At 43.1% G+C, this 20,996-nt stretch overlaps 1 protein-coding gene across 1 annotated transcript in view; it reads left to right on the top strand.

The window, feature by feature from the left end:
- The window catches only part of JAKMIP1 (janus kinase and microtubule interacting protein 1), a 251,179-nt gene that overhangs the window by 69,452 nt on the left and 160,731 nt on the right, over positions 1-20,996 (top strand). The window contains exon 3 of the mRNA XM_034770969.1: positions 9,517-9,705. The gene's annotated coding sequence lies outside the window, so the exon portion shown is untranslated. The remainder of the gene's footprint in view (positions 1-9,516; positions 9,706-20,996) is intronic.

Here is a 20,996-nt window from a genome sequence, read left to right as displayed (position 1 = left end):
TGCATTTTGATAGCTGCATCATTGGAAATTTATATTAAAAAAGTCTAGTTAGTGCATCCTTCTAGCAAGCAGCTTTCATTCCTCTATTAATAAACGACTGGCTTGCCTCAGTTGGTGTCAGACAGGAATATCATACTTGAAGCCAAGATGCTGGTGTCCCAGCTGGCACACCTCATAGCCTTGTGTTGTGGTCTGTTGCCAAATCCCCTAATGCTAATGAGGCATGTCTACACTACAGCAACATAGCTACAGTGCTTCCTACATCGACAGAAGGGCTTTTCCAATGATGTAGTTAATCCATCTCTCGGAGAGGTAGTAGGTAGGTTGATGGAAGAATTCTGTTGACCTAGCCATATCTATGCGGGGGGTTAGGTTGACCTAATGACAATGCTCAGTGTGAGTGATGTAGCTAGGAGGATCTAATTTTTAAGTTTAGAGTAGGCCTCAGTAACTCCTGTCTTTATACCATTTCCTCTCTGAGCTCAGATTGGCTCAGCTCTGAGGCTGGGAATCTGTAGGACATGCAGAACTGTCAACTGATAATAGATGCTTTCTGTATGGCTTGAAGAGACCTACTGAACATGCTTAATAACTGACACCCTTCTGGGATTTTCTTGGTACTTATCTTACAACATATGCAGAGACCTAGATTCAAGCAAATCATAGAAATGTAGGGCTGGAAGGGACCTCAAGAGGTCATTTAGTTCATCCCCCTATGCTGAAGGAGGACCAAGTATACCTAGACAATTCCTGGCAGGTGTTTGTCTAAGCTATTCTGAAAAACCTCCAGTGATAGGGATTTCACAACCTTCTTTGGTAACCTACTCCACTACTTAACTATCCTTCTAGTTAGGAAGATTTTCCTAATATCTAACCTAAATCTCCCTTGCTGCAATTACTTCTTGTCCTGTCTTCAGTGGACATGAAGAGCAATCCTCTGTATGATAGCCCTTAACTTAGACTTGATGTACACTAGGAAATTAGGTCGGTATAACTCTGAACAAGACAGTGAAACTGATCTAACCCTCGGGGTAGACAACACTAGGTCTATGGGAGCATTCTCCCGTTAACCTAGCTACCACCTCTCGGGGAGATAGATTACCTACGCTGACAGGAGAAGCCCTCCCATTGGCATAGGTAGCATCTTCACTGAAGCACGACAGCAGCACAGCTGCAGTGTTTTAAGAGTAGACAGGCCCTTATTTGAAGACTATCAGGTACCCTGGCAGTCTTCAGTCCATTCCTTCTCACCAGTGCTGCTCTCCCTTTTGTATATTGCAACAGTTTATTTTTTAAGTCTAAAGCATGTGGGTTTTATTAGCACCTAGCGTAGATGTTTGGAGTTGTCCAGGACAAGCCAACACATTATTAAAGGTGTCAAACCCTGTCTACATTACGTGCTAATACATTTTTTAAAAGTACTTAATTAAAATATGTTAGCTAACACATTTTAAAAAACCCTTAGTTTAGAGAAGGCCGAAATGTGTTCTGGGACCACTTCAGTAACATAGCATTAAGCTTTGAATGCTTAATGCTATGTTTGAAAATTGTAAGATTGTTTCTTAATTATTGTGACTAAGATTCAGTTGTTTGTCAATCTGATGTATTTATGAAGGGCCTGATTTTGTAGTCCTTACACAAGCAATAGTTACTCGCTAGTTGTCCCCTTCAAGTGACTAAGGATTGGAGAACTGGACCCAACAACTGAATATTTTATTTTTATTGTTAATGACATCTGCTATAAAAGCAAGATGAAGATATTGGGGAAGCATAAAAGGGGATACAAATTCTAATTCAGATCTTACTTTGTGTTATTAATTTGTGTCTGGTTACTGGTTAGCATTTTTTCATGCCTGTATATTAGGAGACCATTTCATATCTTTAAATTATAATTTCCCTTTTCCAGCAAATCTCGTGTTCATTGGTTTTTGGAGACTTGGACTTCATAGGAGAAAATTCAGTTCACATGTTAAATGGATCTAGCTAGGTTTCCGAGTCTGCTGTGGACCTTTCTTGTAAGGTGATTACTGTTCTCCACTCATTTCTACTGATTTCAGGAAGTCGTGGGTACATGGAGCTTTTCAGGAAGTGCTCAGCACCATGCGGGATTGTGCTCCAAATGTACAAGTTACAGCTTGTCTACATGGTGCATTAGTCTGCACTGGAGAGGTGTAAATTCTAGTGCGCCCTAGCATGTCATGCAACTGGCCCATGTGAACCCTGCTGGTGCACACTAAAAGTTCCCTAGTGCACATTAATGTAGTGCTGTTTCAAACGCTACTACATTCATGTGCACTAGGGAACTTTTAGTGTGTGCTAGCAGGGTCCACATGGGTCCGCTAGTGTGCAATGCACTATTGTGCATTAGAATTTACTCCCCTCTAATTAAGACTAACACACCATGTAGACAAGTCTTTAATCCTCCTGTCTCTTCTCCTAACTACATGTTTTAAAATATCAAGAGGAACATGAAATGTTGATAGTTTAGTTTAAAAGAAAGTTCAGCCAGGGAGAAAAGAGGTACTTGTCCTGAAAACTTAGATGTTCTTGTTGTAGCAATATTTAACTGAGCAGGTCCTCTCTTTCAATATTGTTTCAGTGTTCCTTTTTTATTACTTTCTCCTTAATTGCATTCTTATAGAAGGCATCTCAGATCCATGCACATTTCATAACTCTTTCTCCTCTGGGTTTTAGTTTTCACAAAGCATGGAGGCTGTTTGCTTACGCTGGTGCTGAAAATGATTTCTTCATTAACTGCAAACCAGGCTCCCCTTTTATTGATCCTTCTTGCTGCTGGTGCATGCTCTTGATGTGATGATCTAATAGCTTAGTGATGCTCTTCCGGAATCTGGTATTTCTTATTTCTTCTTCGAGTGATTGCTCATGTGTATTCCACAATAGGTGTGCGTGCTCGCCACATGAACTGGTGCCGGAAGTTTTTCCCCTAGCACTACCCCTAGGGGAGTGCCCCTAGTGACCCCTAGAGTGGCGCCTCCATGGCGTGGTATAAGGGGCGCTGCACGTTCCCCCCACCCTCAGTTCCTTCTTGCCGCCAGTGAAGGTGCTTTGGAACTGCTCTGCTCCAGCTTGTCTGCAGCTCTCCTCCAGAACTCTTGTTCGTTCAGTGTAGTAGTACCTGTAGTTAAAGTTTAGTTTAGTGCGCCCAGGCCGGGGCATGCCCCGTGCTCCAGGTTTTAAGTTGTGCAACACTTGTAGGTGACTGATGCCAGTGAGTGATCCGCACATGGACTGTTTATGCTGTTTGGGTGAAACCCATCTCAGCGATTGCTGCAAGATTTGCAAGTCGTTCAGTCTTTGGACCAAAAGAGAGAGAGACATTCAGCTCCAGGCCATCCTGATGGAGTTGGCGTTGTCCCCAACTCTGGAGCGTTGCTCCGAGTCGGCACTGGGTACCACAGTGTCGGTGAGTGGTGACCCCCCGGCGCCGTTTACCAGTCGGCACCGCTCCCCATCCGCGGGGCACGCCAAGATGGCTGAGAAGAGGCCTTCTCCCCCGCGGCACCGGAGCAAAACTGGGGGAGAAGCTACACCCATGCTGGGCAGTTCTTATAAAAAGTTGCAAGACTATAAGAAACGCCTGCAAAGGCAGTCCCAGTCTGCCCCCCAGCCTGGGTACTCCCAGGGCAAACAGGTGGGGAAATGGCAGTTTTGACGGGATGCCCAGTTTGCATCAGGGATCAACTCACAATAAAGCTTCCCTTCTCCAAGTGGTTGTGTGCTTTTCTCCCGGAGTGGTCACGGCTGACCTCGGACCGATGGGTCCTCAGCACCATCTACTGGTGCTACACCCTCCAGTTTACCTCTGCCCCCATCCCTCCTGGGGGGACCCCTCTCACGAGGCTCTGCTCGAGCAGGAGGTGGGTCGGCTCCTTGGTGGTGCCAGTGGAGTTCAAACGCAAGGGGTACTACTCCCGCTATTTCCTTATCCCGAAGGCCAAAGGGGGGCTCAGGCCAATCCTGAACCTGTGAGGCCTGAACCAGTTAATGGTGAAGCTCAAGTTCCGCATGGTCTCTCTGGCCTCCATCATCCCCTCCTTGGATCCCGGGGACTGGTATGCTGCCCTCGATCTGCAGGATGTGTACTTTCACATCCATATATTCGAGGGGCACAGGCGCTTCCTTTGTTTCATGGTTGGGCAGGAATACTACCAATTTACGGTCCTCCCGTTTGGCCTGTCCATGCCCCCAGGATATTCACGAAGTGTATGTCTGTGGTGGCGGCCTACCTCACACGCCATGAGGTCCAGATCTTCCCCTATCTGGCTGATCAAGGGCAGCTCCCAGTCGCAGATGTGGGATCACGTGGCGCTCCTCCTGTCCATGTGCGCCATTCTGGGCCTATTGGTGAACGACACCAAGTCCACATTAGTCCGAGTACAGCGTATAGAGTTTATCAGGGCAGTCCTGGATGCCACATCAGCCAGGGCCTCCCTCCCACTGGACAGGTTCGAGACCCTGAAAGGGCTCATCGACACAGTCACAAGGTTTCCAGTGACAACAGCCAGAGCGTGTCTCCAGCTCCTGGGTCACATGTCGGCGTGCACATATGTGGTTCGCCATGCCAGACTCAGAATGAGGCCCCTCCAACTCTGGTTGGCCTCTATGTTCTCCCAGGCCAGAGACAGGATGGACAAGGTCCTCACTGTGCCCCAGACGGTGATTACCTCCTTACAATAGTGGTTCTCCCCTAGAAACATGTTCCAAGGGGTCCCATTCAGAGGCAGGCCCACTTCGATGGAACCGGTGTCCGATGCATCGTCACCTGGGGTGGGGAGCCCATGTGGGGGACGTTCAGACCCAAGGTCTGTGGTCTGCACAGGAGCTGGTCCTCCACATAAACGTCAAGGAACTCAGGGCGGTCCGGCTGGTGTGCGTGATCTTCCGCTCGCACCGGGAGGGCAGGAGGCAAGGCAGGGCCCGATCCTCTGCCCTATGCCTGGAAGTCCTCAGGCTGTGGGACTTCTGTATGGACCACGACATTTGCCTATAGTCTTACCACCTACCGGGTGCCTGGAACTCGCGGGCGGATTGCTTGAGCCGGGACTTCTCCTCTCAGCACGAGTGGTCTCCCTACCCAGAGGTTGTGCACAGACTGTTCCAAAAGTGGGGAACTCTCCAGGTGAACATGTTCACGATTCGGCAGAACCGTTGATGTCCCCGGTTCTGCTCGGGGGGAGGGGGAGGCCTGGGACTGGGCGCTATCTCCGATGCCTTCCTCCTACCCTGGTCAGGCCAGTTTCTCTATGCTTTCCCCCCATTCCTGCTGATCGGCAAGGTCCTGGAAAAGATAAAGATGGACAGGACTCGGGTCCTCCTGATTGCCCCGGTGTGGCCCAGGCAATATTGGTACAGGACCCTCACAAGCCTGGTGGTCTCCCCACCGTGGCCATTGCTGTCCTGCTTGGACCTATTCTCCAAGGACCAAGGCCGCCGCCTCCATCCCAACCTAGCGGCACTCCACCTCACAGCGTGACTTCTCAATGGTTAGGCCGGGAGGAAAGGATGTGCTCGGAAGGGGTTCAGCGCGTCCTCTTGGAAAGTAGGCAACCCTCCATGCGTCTCAGTGGTCTCAGTTTTCCCGATGGGCAGCTGAGTGGGGCTTTTCCCCCATGGCTGCCCCGATCCAGCTCATTTTAGACTATCTCCTTCACCTTAGAGCTCAAGGCCTGGCGCTCTCGTCCGTCAAGGTGCACTTGGCGGCCATATTGGCCTTCCACCCACACTATGACTGGCCAGTTCCTTAAGGGATTGGATCGTCTCTTCCCGTACATTAGGCCCCCAATTCTGCAATGGGACCTGAACTTGGTGCTGGCCAGTTGACGGGTCCCTGCTTTGAGCCGTTAGCTACATGCTCCTTGTTGCACCTCTTGTGGAAGATAGCCTTCCTGGTGGCGATCACATCTCCTAGATGGGTCTCAGAACTCAGGGCCCTCGAAGCCCCATATACGGTGTTCATAAGGATAAGGTCCAGCTCCGCCCATATCCTTCGTTCCTCCAGAAGGTGGTCTCCGCCTACCACATTGGTCAGGACATTTTCCTGCCAGTCCTCTGCCCCAAACCCCATGCATCCGGTGAGGAGCACCACCTCCATACTCTGGATGTGAAATGGTCTCTGGCCTTTTACCTGGAACAGACTAAGCCGTTCAGGAAGTCTTCGCAGCTGTTCATATCCTTGGTCGAACGCATGAGGGGTCGGCTGATCTCCACTCACCGACTCTCCAACTGGATCATCTCGTGCATCCGTACCTGTTATGACCTGGCGGGAATCCCTCCGCTGTCGAGTGTAAGGTCTGCTCATCCTCGTCCACTGCCTTTTTAGCCCATGTCCACATTCAGGACATTTCCAGGGCTGCCACGTGGTCTTCTGTTCACACGTTCACCTCGCATTATGTGATTGTCTCCCAGACCAGGGAGGGATGCTGGGTTTGGCAGGGCTGTGCTCCGTCCCGAGAGTTTGTGAACTCCTACCCACCTCCAACAGATATAGCTTGGAATCACCTATTGTGGAACACACATGAGCAATCACATAAAGAAGAAAAGACAGTTACCTTTTCTGTAACTGGTGTTCTTCAAGATATGTTGCTCATGTCTATTCCACATCCCACTCTCCTTCCCCTCTGTCAGAGTTGTCTGGCAAGAAGGAACTGAGGGTGGGGGAGCGTGCAGCGCCCCTTATATTGCACCATGGAGGTGCCACTCCAGGGGTCGCTGGAGCACTCCCCTATGGGTACTACTAGGGGAAAAACATCCGGCACCAGTGTACGTGGAGAGCACGCACACCTATTGTGGAATATTCATGAGCAACACATCTCGAAGAACACCAGGTACAGAAAAGGTAACTGTCATGTCTGTAATGTAAATCAGCTCCCAGATTTTTCAGGGTCTGTTTTGTATTTATTTTAGCTAATATTTTCATCGCACTCTACGTGTATTGAAGACCATCAATAGATATGTTGTTGGAAACACCGTGAAATCCTCAAAAGGCCATACTCATGAATTTAGCAAGGTCAAAATTGGCCCCCCAAAACTGACGAAAGGGCCTAAACAGCAAACTAGTGTGATGGGAAATCAAGTCTTACATAGGGGGTTGAGGTGCTTGCATGAATCCAGACCTCATCAATCTGGGACAGTTGGTTGATGCCTAGTCCAAAAAAGAATCTACCTGGGACTCTCCCTAGGGGTATCAAGGGATGTGAGGTACCTCACCACTACCAGCCCTCAGCATGAAGCAGGCTTCTCTGTGCCTGCTGTAGCTCAGCTCCCTGAAACCAACAGCCTCTGGCCACACACAAGCCCTAACGTTCATGTCTCTGCAGGCCTCGGCCTCTCTGTGCAGAGTGATAGACACACACCAACCCCCAACTCCTCAGCGTGCTCCCTGCGGGATCCAGCCCCTGTCACTGGCCGCTCTCAGGAGTTGCCAGGTAAGCTGTGACAGTGTACACATAGCTTGACTGGCACAATGCAGGATCAAGTCCTTTATAACATTACAGCCCTGAAATATATCAATAGTGAAACAGTCATAAATTTATGATACAAAATCAAAAGTATAACATGCCTCGAAACTCAATTTTAACAGGCTAAAATCCTTGACTAAGATAGTTTCTCACCTAAAGCAAGCCCCCATGGTCACCAACCCACCTGTCTGGGATCCACTGTTCGTGGATGCAAAAAGCCCTGTCCTTTTTGGTCCCTCAGTGATGGACAAAAAATGTGTCCTTCTGCCTTCCTCTTATACCTCAAAGCTCACTGTACTTATCCCCAGAGCCGGGCTGACCCTCTGCGGTTTCTTTCCTGCAGTGCTGGCTCCAAGGTGTCTTCACGTACTCCTGTTTACTGTGTATGCAGGTGGGGCTTCCACTGTATTGACTTAGAATGCATAGTTTACACATGACTGCATGAAACCTGTTTGTCATTCTGCCTGAGACACAGTCATTATACATATTTTCAGTACGTACACACAACTCCTTAAATAGGATCTATACATACATCTCACAATGATTATGAAGGTCAGTATGATATAAGCTTTTATTAGACGCCTCACACAATCTCTTTTAGATGAATACTGTACTAAGAAAGTAGCATGTGGGGTTTAATGAGTTTGTTGGGCCTAAGAGGAGTTGCTGTTACAGAACAGTGAATCCTTTGCCAGTTGAAATTTGAGGGGTGCTTAGGGTTGCACCTGAGATGGTTGATGGATGCCTAATCCAAGAAAGAAAGAAAGAAAGAATCAGTCCTCTACAAACCACTGGGTGTTTTGGAAACCAGACTCAACCTCTCCACCATGGCATAATTTTAACCCCAGTCAGGGAATGAATATATTCCCTGCTGCAAGAACACACAGATGCATGTGGCCTTTAGATTAGCAGCATAGCCTGCACACTGAATCCTAGTTGTTTTCAATCTACATCACTGTCTGCATGCTATCAGAACAGAACCATTTTACCTGTTATATCCTCGTGCCTAGGAGCCTTGTCCCCAACCGAATGCTCAGCGCCATAACCCTGAGCTTCCTGTTCTGCTACTACGGGTCTGTTAGTCACTATACACATCTACTGTTGTAAATGCTCAGAATATGTTATCTTGGTTGCTAGGAATGCAAGCTTCAACTCATTGCTATCGTGTTTCATGTTAACAATCAATCCCACATTAGTGTCTAATATTATTGCCCCCCAAGATGAATAATGACTGCATTCCAGGAGGCACATTGTTACTGGAGTTTATAAATCAGGGATTTCAGCTGATACCAATTTCAGATGGATCAACTGAAGTGGATTCTGTCCTGTGGAGAACAGAGTTGGAATCTCTGGTGCCCTGCTTCTGTACCCTTCTACACCCAGTGAACAATAGTGTAGCCCAAAATTCACACCAGGAGTGGAGACTGCTGGTGACTACTTTGGAAGTATATATATCAGCCTTTTAATGGTTTACCTTTCTTGTACCCCCACTATGTTTTAGGGTTTTCCTGTGGGTGTTTAGGAAGTCTAAGAACGAAGCAAAGTTAAGCAATATGCATGATTGGTAATTTGACCAAATCTTTTAATTTGGCTGCCTCCATAGCTATCTTTGTTAAAAGAACACTGTGTTTGTAACACACATTTTCTGTACATGAGGATATTTTACATCAAATTAATCTACGCTATACTGTGTATCAGCAATAAGGTGTCTGATCTGACATCATTTTCTACTTGTAAGATTACCTACATTTATTTTCTGATAGTTAGAAACATCTATGCTGGTGTATAGTAACAGGGACGATGCTGGACAATCTGTGTGACTAATGACTTTATATTATGACTTAAAAAGGAAATGATATACTCCGTTTAATTTGATAGCACAAGAAGATGCCACCACATGTAGCAAGTGTTTAAAATAAAGCCTTTTCCACTGTCATTCTTACAGTCTACATATCTTTAGACAATACTGATGCCACTTATGTCATATAGTGAAGCAGGATGGTTTAGATTATATCTTTGTTCTTTTGTATTTTGACAGACGTCACTAATACTGTACAGGATTTTCTCATTATTGAAGAAGAAGAAGAAGAGGATGAATCAATAGAAATCACAATTGAGGGGGAAAATGTCCCATACTTGAATATTCAGTAATTCATCTACTTGCATGGTCCACTCTACGTATTTAAATAGGACACAACTGTCTTGGAAGCCTGTGGACCAGAGAAAGGTATGGCATTGCTAGCATGTTATAGATGTGTACATTTTTTAGATGTAAAACTATAGACAACTTTATTCCAAATATATGGTGCAAACTTTTATTTTTGGTGTGTTTGAGAATGAGAGACAACCCCACCTTGCATTCAAACAAACAACAAAAAACATTTCTGTCTTAGTGTTATTCTAATGCTGTTTAGATAGAGCCTTTGATTGTGAGTTCAGTAAGGAAGTTTTAACTGAATCAAACTGAACAGAGTTTCTCCTAGGCATGCTGTCCTACCATTTCTACCTTTTAATTCATTTTTGTTATAAATCAAGCAGTTTGCCCCCGAAGAGTGCTTTTTCAGGCTTGTTTTCTTGCATGAAGTCTTAGACCCATCTACTTTGCTAGTTTAACTTAGGCTGTGTCTGCACTACACTGTGAACTAGGGCTGAGAGTCCCCTGCTTGTGATACTTATGCTAGCTCTCATTGAGCTAGCGAGAGAATAAATACAGTAGAACCTCAGAGTTCCAAACACCTCGGGAATGGTGGTTGTTCGTAACTCTGAACAAAACGTTATGGTTGTTCTTTCAAAAGTTTACAGCTGAACATTGACTTAATATAGCTTTGAAACTTTACTATGCAGAAGAAAAATACTGCTTTTAACCATCTTAATTTAAATGAAACAAGCACAGAAACAGTTTCCTTACCTTGTCCAGGGACGGCTCCAGGCACCAGCGTAGCAAGCGCGTGCCTGGGGCGACAAGCCACGGGGGGCGGCCTGCCAGTCGCCGTAAGGGCGGCAGTCAGGCGGCCTTAGGTGGCGTGCCTACAGGAGGTCTGCCGGTCCCGCAGTTTTGGCGGCAATTCAGCGGCGGGTACGCTGAAGCCGCGGGACCGGCACATTACCTGCAGAAATGCCACCGAATCCGTGTGACCGCGGACCGCCCGCAGGTGTGCCGCCAAAGGCTGCCTGACTGCCGTGCTTGGGGCAGCAAAAAACAGAGAGCCGCCCCTGACCTTGTCAAATCTTTTTTAAGCTTTTCCTATATTTTTTTAGTAGTTTCATGTTTAACACACTACTGTACTGTACAGTATTTGCTTTATTTTGTGTGTCTCTGCTACCTGATTGTGTACTTCCAGTTCCAAATGAGGTGTGTGGCTGACCAGTCAGTTCGTAACTCTGAAGTTCTACTATAGCAATGTAGCTGTTTTAACATAGGTACCGGCAGTGGAGGCACAGCTGAGCGTCTGGTTTCCGGCAGATTTGTACTAGGCACAACTCAGCTGTGCCTCTGCTAGCTTCACTGCTATTTATACTCTCACTAGCTTGACGAGAGTTAGCGTGAGTATGTGAACCTGAGCAGGGGAATCGCACCCCTTGCACATAGTATAGGCACAGCCTAAGTGTAGAGCATTGAGGGAAGTGATTCATTGGGCCTCAATAACATACGGTTGAAAATAAGATGGAGAGACAAAGAGTAGAGAGGAAAGGGAAGAATAAAACAAGGGGATAACCAAAAAAATCAGAAATAAATATTTTTACAAAATATTTCCCCGGTCATGTAACATCTTGTTCCTATTTTAATTTTTGATTGTGTCTAACTGGCTTACTCGGATCATAAATAAGAGATTTCCCAGTCTTTTCTTCATTCCTGGAGGTTTTTAGTTCTCATTTACTGTCCTCTTGCTAGTTATTTAAATTGATTATATACATTTTTTGGTAAATTCTAAATGCTTCAGAAACATTACATCTGGTTAAAACACTTTATTGTTATCCAGCCTCTTTCTCTCATGCCTTACTTGCTTACTTTTTTCCAGTGTGAAGGTGGTGTTGCCTATCTTGCCATTAGTGGTGGAAAGATTTTTTCTTTCACTCTGTCTCACATATGCACACACATTTCCTCTTCCATCCCACCCCCCATTTTCTTGTTTTTAAATTTCAATACTGAAAGTGTAGGTTCCAAGGGTACGCAGCCAGGAGATCTTCGTATATTCAGGGTCGTACAAACATGAAAAAATTAATCCACATAGCACTCCTGCGTAGGCAGCTAATTTTCCTATAAAGCAAATAACTGACTTACCCAGGGTTACACAATAAGTGGCAATGCTAGATCTGGGACTTCGCAACTCCAAAAGTAAAGCTGTATGGGGCATGATAAAACATAATATTGGTGCATCTGTTATTAATGAACTAAAATAATTTAGCTTTGGCAAATGCCGTCATTCTTAAGATCAATTGTTTCTTGTGTATGTTTCCTAGATTATTCTTAAACATACATTTTGAGATCTTAGTGTGGGAATTTATGAAGGAGACAAGTTCTTCAAAGCTCTTCCCTTTATCCTACTGACATCACCTCTGTCTGTCTGGGTTCATCTTTAGCCAGTTGCACTTTGTGTAGGCACTGATCTCTGTTAGAGAGAAGGTGCTGTTTTACATCTGCCATAAGAGATGTAGAGCTGGCTATCAACTGCATGTTACTGACACTGTTTTTAAAGATCTTGCATGGTGGCTGTGCAGGAGGGAAAGGGGAGGTTCTTTGCCTTTGCTCTAGGAACTGCAAAATCTTCAGCTGCAGATTTACTCCATACTTGCTCAGTTCAAGTTGTTTCCTCTGTGACTAAGGGTACATCTACACTACAGCGGGGAGTCGATTTAAGATACGCAAATTCAGCTACGTGAATAGCGTAGCTGAATTCGACGTATTACAGCCGACTTACCCCGTTGTGAGGACGGCGGCAAAATCGACTTCTGCCGCTTTTTGTCGGCGGCGCTTACTACCACCTCCGCTGGTGGAGTTAGAGCGCCGATTTGGGGATCGATTGTCGCGTCCCGACGGGACGCGATAAATCGATCCCCGAGAGGTCGATTTCTACCCGCCGATTCAGGCGGGTAGTATAGACCAGGCCTAAGCAGAGTACTTCCCATGGTGAGGAACTGTCCTGATACTTTGCAGAGGAAATGGATCAGATTACAACCGGAGATGTTTGTCAGTGGTAGTCCAGCAACATCTTGAGGACATCGAGGTTAGGTCATCTCTGCTTTTGTCTAGACTAGTGATGTTCACTGACATTCAGTATATATTGGGAAAACTTAGTTCCACAACCTGTTCTTTGGACCCACCTCCTTTCTGGCTGCTGAAGCTAGTGGGGAAATACTGGATTTTAAAGAGAGCAGATGACAAGCTGGTGTTAAAATGTGCATGCCAGCCTGTTTTACACTGACTGTCAACAGTCTCTGGGGGCTGTTTCAAAATCTGGAGTTCATCAAAGCACACTGGTATTCCAGCCATGCCTTTTAGTAAAAGGCTTTTACTTCAGGAACAGGGAGGGATGCTGGCATAGGAGCTGCAATGGCAGCAGAAGAGTTTGAATTTGTTTGGTCTCATTCAGATGCTAAACTTACTTGACAAAGACTTTTCTGGTCCATCAGGTGACCTTTGTGTATTTATAATGCATAGGAATCCAGACCTGGATTGCTACATGTCAGAGAATGGTCATGTATATGGACCATTTGTGTAAATGGTACCTGCTGTAGAAATTTGAGCACTGGATGTTCCCTTCTGTTTACACAGGAACAAGGTAGAAGAAGTCAGTAGAAAATGGGTGGAGCCAACAGCTTAGCTCCATCTGCTCCTGCTCTCAAATTTACCTCGTCTCTTCTACAGTATTGTTATGGGAATAAGGCTGCCTGCATCAGGAGGGCCAGGTAGCAGCCACTTTACATGGTTTACTTCTTTTTAGATCATCAAAGATGCAAGTGGCAAAGCAGAGATTAGTAACTGATTCTGGAAGCAATATTAATTTCCACACTGCAAGGTCCCTTCTCCTATGAGGGAGAAGTCTGACTCAAAGGATGGAGTGGCTAATATCAGCAAGGCTTATTAGGCAGTGGTTACGTACTCAGGGGGTGAGAGGGAGAGGAGTTTTGGACCTCCTTTCCCCATGGATCTTTTAAGGTTTGCATGCCAAAAGCTCTGCCACCTCCACTGTCACCAAACCCCTTCACTGTGTTGAGAACTTCACAAAGTGAAACACAGAGTTTCCCCTTCTGGTGGCTTTTTCCTCAGGGGAGGATAAATCTGACCCCCTGTAAAAAAGGGGCTACAGGAAATAACATCTGTACAATGGGTGACCATTTTAATTGGGAACTTGCTTGAAGAAGAAAATAGTGAAGTAGAAATATGAAGCAAAGAACGTGCCTTAGGGCCTATTGGGGTACTGTTTGATTGTCTTGTATGACACATAAGTACAGCTAATTGGTAGTTGATTAATATCTTACATTTAAATGCTTCACTAAAGCTAGATCATTATAAACACATGTAACTAGTGAAAAAATGTGCAAGATCGAAGATTACTCAACATTCATTAACATAATTAGCTTAATATGGAATAGAGAGTTGTTTTAGCTAATAAAGTTATTATATAGGAAATGATAAACTAATGTGACCCCAAATCCTTTCTAGTTTGTAATAGGAAGGCATGAGCTGCATTTGCTTGGGGCCGCACAATGTGATTTAGCTCCTCATGGTGAATTGCATAAGGATCAAACTTAGGTCACAGGTAGACATAATGGGATGATTTTTGTAAGCAAAAGCTAATAATAAAAAATGGATGATGCTGACTTGCAGGAAGGCAAAATAATGCTGCATTTCAAAACTAGTTTTCTGATGAAGCAAAAGCTTTCTGATTTTAAATCTCATAGGCAATGCTATTTAAAGATACTCTTTATCCTTGAGTCCGTGCTGTTCTTACTCATCTGAAAAGCAAGAGTTGAACATAGATTAGCAAATTGATTTAGACCGATTACCTTGTTCAGCTGGCTCTGTGTCTAAGACACATTGTTGCAATTAGAGTTGAGAAAACTATTTGCAATGACCAGCGTATTTGACAAATTTGTCTTTTTTTTCTGTTTGCAAATTATCCATGAACAAGCTTCACCTTTTACAAAATTGCTTGTTTGGTATTATTCTGTGAAAGGTTTGTGCAGAGGTATTTCATCCTGTGAATTTCTTGTGAACTGTTGCTATGGCTGTTGCTTTAAATACTCACCATCAGTAGGTTGCTACTTGTCTTGTCTTAACAGACAGGTTAGTCAGTCACGTGGTCTTTGTTCCTTGAGTCAACGACTCTGAAATCCAAAAGACCTGTTAAAAAGGATGCATGAAACATATTCATAAATGACTGTTTATATGAATATACACATTTGCATGAGCATTCACAGCACTTTCCCATTATGGAGATATTCTTGCAAACAAAATTTTACAAAATTCAGAGAGAAAGGATGGGTCAGTGCTTAGGGCATTAGCCTAGAACTTCAAAGTCCCAAGTTCAATTGCCACTCCATGACAGACTTTCTGTGTGATGCTGGGCAATTCACTTCCCCCTCTTTTCACCTCCTTTCCCCATCTGTAAAATGGCAATAATAGTACTTCCCTACCTCACTAGGAGCTTGTGAGAATAAATATATTAGGGCTGGTCTACACTGGGGCGGGGTCGATGTAAGATACGCAACTTCAGCTATGGGAATAGCGTAGCTGAAGTAGACGTGTCTTATTTCGACTTACCTCGGGTCCTCACGGTGTGGGATCGACGGCTGCGGCTCCCCCGTCGACTCCACTACCGCCGCTCGCCCTGGTGGAATTCTGGAGTTGATGGGAGCGCGTTCGGGGATTAATATATCGAATCTAGCCGAGACGTGATATATCGATCCCCGATAGATCCATTACTACCCACGACGTCCCCTTAGAATATGAAGCGTTTTAAGATCTACTGATGAAAAGCGCTAGATAAGAGCTGGCTATTATTATTGTGTGATTGCTCAAGGAAAGCAAGTGGGCGGAGGGTACAAGTGGTTTCAAAGCAAATTTATGGTTTCAAAGAAAAGTTGCAGTGGGGGAGGTCCAGGTTGGATATTAGGAAACACTATTTCACTAGGAGGGTGGTGAAGCACTGGAATGCGTTACCTAGGGAGGTGATGGAGTCTCCTTCCTTAGAGATTTTTAAGGCCCGGCTTGACAAAGCCCTGGCTGGGATGATTTAGTTGGGAATTGGTCCTGCTTTGAGCAGGGGGTTGGACTAGATGACCTCTTGAGGTCCCTTCCAACCCTGAGAGTCTATGATTCTATGGTTATAATCAAAAGATGGTTCATGAATTCTTCCTTTCAGTATTTTCCCAAATCTGGCTGTAATCAACTTTAATAGTATAAATACTTCTCCTTTTCTTAATGAAAATGGCCACTGGAAATTATTCAAATGTTGATTGTAATAGGAATTCAGCATTAAAAAAATAAGACTTGGAGGTTAATATTACAGCAGGGGCGTGCATAAGGGGGGCAAGCAGGGGCATAGACCCCCCAGTAATTGGCAGGGGTACAGAGCTCCTCTGGCCCGCATGGGGAAAGCGAGCTCCTCTGGCCCTGGGCCTGTGGGGGGGAAAGGGAGGGTACAGAATGTGCCCCTCCAAAAGCCTTAAATGTTTATACCTGTGCATGCCCCTGCATTACACAGTAGATTAAAAAAAATAAATTAAAAAAAATCTGATTTTTGTTATTTAAATTGAATATTTTGAGTTTATTTAAATTATATATTTTTTTTCTTTTAAAAACAAACCAGTTTTAAAATGAAATCTGAATTTAATACAGAATATGTTAAGGTCTAAACTTATTATCTTTTGAAACATTTCAATAAAAAATAAATATGCTGAATTCATTACCTTTATGACCAAAAACTTTGAGTTAAAGGGGCTGCTTTTCTATATACAGAATTGGGGAGAAACATCTAACTTTTGAGCTTGAACTTTATAAATGTGGCACAATAGGTCATGTATTGAATTAAAAGCACCTTGCTTTGAACCTGCTGGGGACTCAGGAGCTGTGCTGTGGGGTGCAAGAGACTGGCAAAATCATCACAGATGTTGGGACCCGGCCTCTGACTCCAGGAAACACCATCATGTATCTCATTAAGATCAGCTACTGAACTGAAATAATCAGCTTAATTCACTGACTGCAGTTAATTCCTCTGTTTTAATAACTCATTTAGTTGTAAACGTGAAACATGTTTCAATAAGAGACGTTTATGTACCCAAAACATTTAAGGTTGTTTTGTTTAATAAAAAAACCTAAATTTTGGATGCTGTTTTGTGTGTGTAATTAAATTCCAGTTCCCATCCTAATGCAGTTTGACACAAATCATGAGCAAAAAGTTAATTATATAATAATATATCATTCTCCATTTTCTAACATACCAAAATGTACAATTAATAAGAATCTGAAAATAGTAAGCTCTAGAATTGCTTAAATAAATGTATATGGTTACAATGTACGCTCCTAGGTAGCAAAAATATTTACCAAATGTAGTGCAAAAACTTTATTTAGTTGTAAATCATACCATTTAAACATGATATCAACCAATGACAATGTGCCATTTTTAGAAAATAACAAGTAAAAATGGAAAAGTTGATTAAAATTGATTTAAATAAAGACTTTCCACGTGGTGATTTAAATCATGGTTTAAATTGCCTTATTTAAATAAATCCACTTTGTAGCATTATGCCTGCTTTCTTGACTATAGTGCGTGTGTTTTGATTATTGACCCTTTTCATAGCTTTCCATGGGACTTAGGAGTTTGTCTCTTTTCAAAATGGGACGTAGGCATCTAAGTTGGTTAAGTGCTTTTAAACATTTTATCTTACCATACGTCGTCCAGATGAATTTGGCTTTTCATGATGATGCTAGAAAAACTACTCATGTGAGTAATGAAGTTTTAATTTCACGTATCCTGGTGAATTTCACTGAATAATATTGACTTCTTGGAAATTCACCCTGTGGGACATGTGGATTTTTAAAGCTCCAGCAGGTCTGTGTGACAAGGATAGAAATTGGAACAGAAATGCATGAGAATTCCAAACTGTTAGTGCATCTGTTCTTGAGTTTGGGGTGGATAGAAAAAGAGAACTTTGCAACACTGCCACAAAACTGTGTGTGTGTTTTACTTTTGTGGAAGGCTGATCTTTTCCCTGGAAAATTCTGTCTCCCAGCATCTGCAGTTTGGAAAGCCAGGTATTTTTCAGCGTGGCTTTCTCCACTGTTACCTGTTGCACAGTTTCACGAATGCGGAAATTTGCCACAATTACTTTTTTTTCCTCCCCTTTTGGTACATCTTAAAAAATCCTAAATAAAATGTTGATTTTTGCATTAAAAACAAAGATGTAATAGTTTATTTTTATAATGTATTTATAAAACTCAGTAATCTGACAAGCTCTCAGCTACTTTATGAGCTACTTTCCCTACCTTGTAGAGCCCAGAAATTCTCCAAGTACAGCAAAGTAATAGTGCAGTGTGTTAATATCTGGGTAGCTTTTTCTACCTTCTAAGCACAGGGCTTTGCTAGAAAGGCAGTAGGGTGGGGTGGCTGTACAAGTGCTGGCACAATTTCAGCATACACTTCACAGTTAGATAAGTGTAGCCGTAGAAGTGTTCTTGGTGAGATAAGTTAAGCAATGTTATGCTGAGTGACTTACAAGAATTCATCTCCGTGTTGGATGTTGATGTGTATTGTGAACAAACAAACAACAACAAAAAGGAAGATTTACATAACCAGCAGCTTCTGTGGCCATAAAAAGTTCTACTTCATATCACTAACTGAGACTTATGGTCCCGTATTAAAGATCTTCAGAGTACTATCAAGCTACTTGTATATTCATACAGAAGAGAAAGTATGAACCACTTGTATTGCTTTCTATGCCATAAACAGTCCAGGAAGGGGAGACAGGAAGTCAGGAGGCTAAGTTTTTTTTCCCCTCTCAGGCTCAATGTCCACACTAGCAAAACTACAGTAACTATTATATGAATGTGTCTTTAATCTTTCTGGCATATTCTAGATGGTAAACGTGATTTCCAAAAGATGTAAATTCAAGGCTTGAAAATTTTAATGATTATTGAATACTATTTGTCCTACATGTAAGTTATTGAGAGTAGGGATGGTGTGAGCTGAGGTACATGTGTAGTTTTATAAGGATAGGATGAAGTGGGACGTGACTATTTAAATAAAAAGTTTGAAGAAATGTTTATATTTATATACGATTATTCTTAAATAAAATTAGAATGCACCAGGTTTAAAATTACAGAGAAACATTTACATAAGTGCCATGAGTTTTTGGTTTTCAGAACAGTTTTAAAAAAACAAAACACTACTAGGGCTGTCCAGCAAAACAACAACAACAAAAACAGCCAACCAACCAAACAAAAAACAAAACAAAATCTACATCCACTACTGGGAGATCATCATATAAGCATGTTTAAAAAAAAAAAATCAACCTTGTATTACAAGTGAAGTCTTAATCTAAAAGCATTTTAAAAATATAATTTTATTTTCACTATTTTGTACATTTTTTTTGTATGACTATCAGCTTGGACAATGAAAATAATCTAGTTTCATTTTCAGGTTCTTGTCCTTTAGCACAATAGTGAAGTTTTGCAATCAGACACTTCAGGGTGCCATATCTTATTGGCATAAGGATACAGCTTTCTAGTAGATCTCTTGTTTAATTCACAAAAATGTTTCTATTGGTCGTGTGAAAGCTTTTTATAGAACCTATATTTTATGTTAAATTTGGCTTCATTCCTTTTTAAAAATCAAAAACATCCCACCCATTTTATTTGAGGTCAAGAAGTTCAATCTTTTTTATTTAATTTATCAATGTAAGAGTGTGTGTGTGTGTGTGTGTGTGTGTGTGTGTGTGTGTGTGTGTGTTAAAACTGAAGTTTAATAAAAACAAGAGCACATCTGTATATAGTTTCAATAATACTTTAAATCAGTATTTCTCAATGACTGGTATGTGGACAGCACCGGTCCCCGAGATCACCCTGACACAGTTTAGGAAGGCAGCAAACTAGTCCCTGGTATCAAAAAGGTTGAGAAACACTGTGCTAAGTCATAACTCGAAGCTACACAGTGTATGTCTATAATGCAGTCAGAGGTGTAAGCGCAGCCCGTGTAGACGTACCCAAGCTAACTTTGATGTAGCTGGCCCAAATAATAATGATAGTGAAACCACAGCACCACGGGCTGTACAGTCCCGCTCAGGATCCCTGAATATAAACTTGAGCACCCATGCTGCCGTGATTTCAACGCTATTGTTGTTTGAACTAGCTAGATCAAAGCTAGCGTGGGTATGTCTACACATGCGGCAGTAACACCTCTGACTGCTTTGTAGATGTACCCACAAACTCTTAATAACATCTCATTTCTTAACGTTCTCCTCTCTGAAGACATAGTAGCAACTCTGCTGTATCTCTTTTGGCTCACTTCTGGAATGGAAGGGAAACCATGCACGTAGGCCCCCAAAGATATGCATGAATATGTCAGAGGGACATACATAGATGCTAAATTGAATGTAACAAAGTGCTACCCGCCAATATTAGCAATGAAATAAAAAGCATAATTGGAGAAAGACCAGCTTGTTTCGATCACATTCAGTTTGGGGTGTTGATGTCATTAAATAGTAAAATTGTTGAAACCTTTTCCTGTGTTTGAATCGTGCTTCAGAGATTTTCCTGTGATATGTTGTTGATTTTCTTGCGTGTTCTGCAAGTGTTTAGACTTTTGTTGATCAATTGGTGACACAGTGAAGGGCATTTCTCTGCTGTAGGAAACAGATTCTAGGCTTTGTACCAACAATGGTGATGTAGTCACCATGTGAGGAGGGATGTGGTGGTTTGTCATGACAATTCAGACAAAGAGGGATTTAAGTTAGTTGCTGTGTGTGTATTAAATGGAACAATAACTAGCAGAGCCTGCCACGGGTACTATCAGACTCTATGATCCTGGGCCCTACCTTCTCATCTGGGGTACCTAGAAAAGTCTGGGTCATTTCAGTTTTCATTTGAAAATAAAAACAAAGCAAGACAAAACAAACCGCAACTCTAATGCTTGTGAAAATATCCTTGAAAATGTGACAAGGAGTCTGGTGGCACCTTAAAGACTAACAGATTTATTTGGGCATAAGCTTTCGTGAGTAAAAACCTCGGTTTTTACTCACGAAAGCTTATGCCCAAATAAATCTGTTAGTCTTTAAGGTGCCACCAGACTCCTTGTCACATTTTCAAGGATATTTTCACAAGCATTAGAGTTGCGGTTTGTTTTGTCTTGCTTTGTTTTTATTTTCAAATGAAAACTGAAATGACCCAGACTTTTCTAGGTACCCCAGATGAGAAGGTAGGGCCCAGGATCATAGAGTCTGATAGTACCCGTGGCAGGCTCTGCTAGTTATTGTTCCATTTAATACACACACAGCAACTAACTTAAATCCCTCTTTGTC

The sequence above is a fragment of the Trachemys scripta genome, chromosome 5, assembly GCF_013100865.1.
Source record: "Trachemys scripta elegans isolate TJP31775 chromosome 5, CAS_Tse_1.0, whole genome shotgun sequence".
Classification (NCBI taxonomy): Eukaryota; Metazoa; Chordata; order Testudines; family Emydidae; genus Trachemys; species Trachemys scripta.
This window is presented reverse-complemented; position numbering and strand designations above follow the sequence as displayed.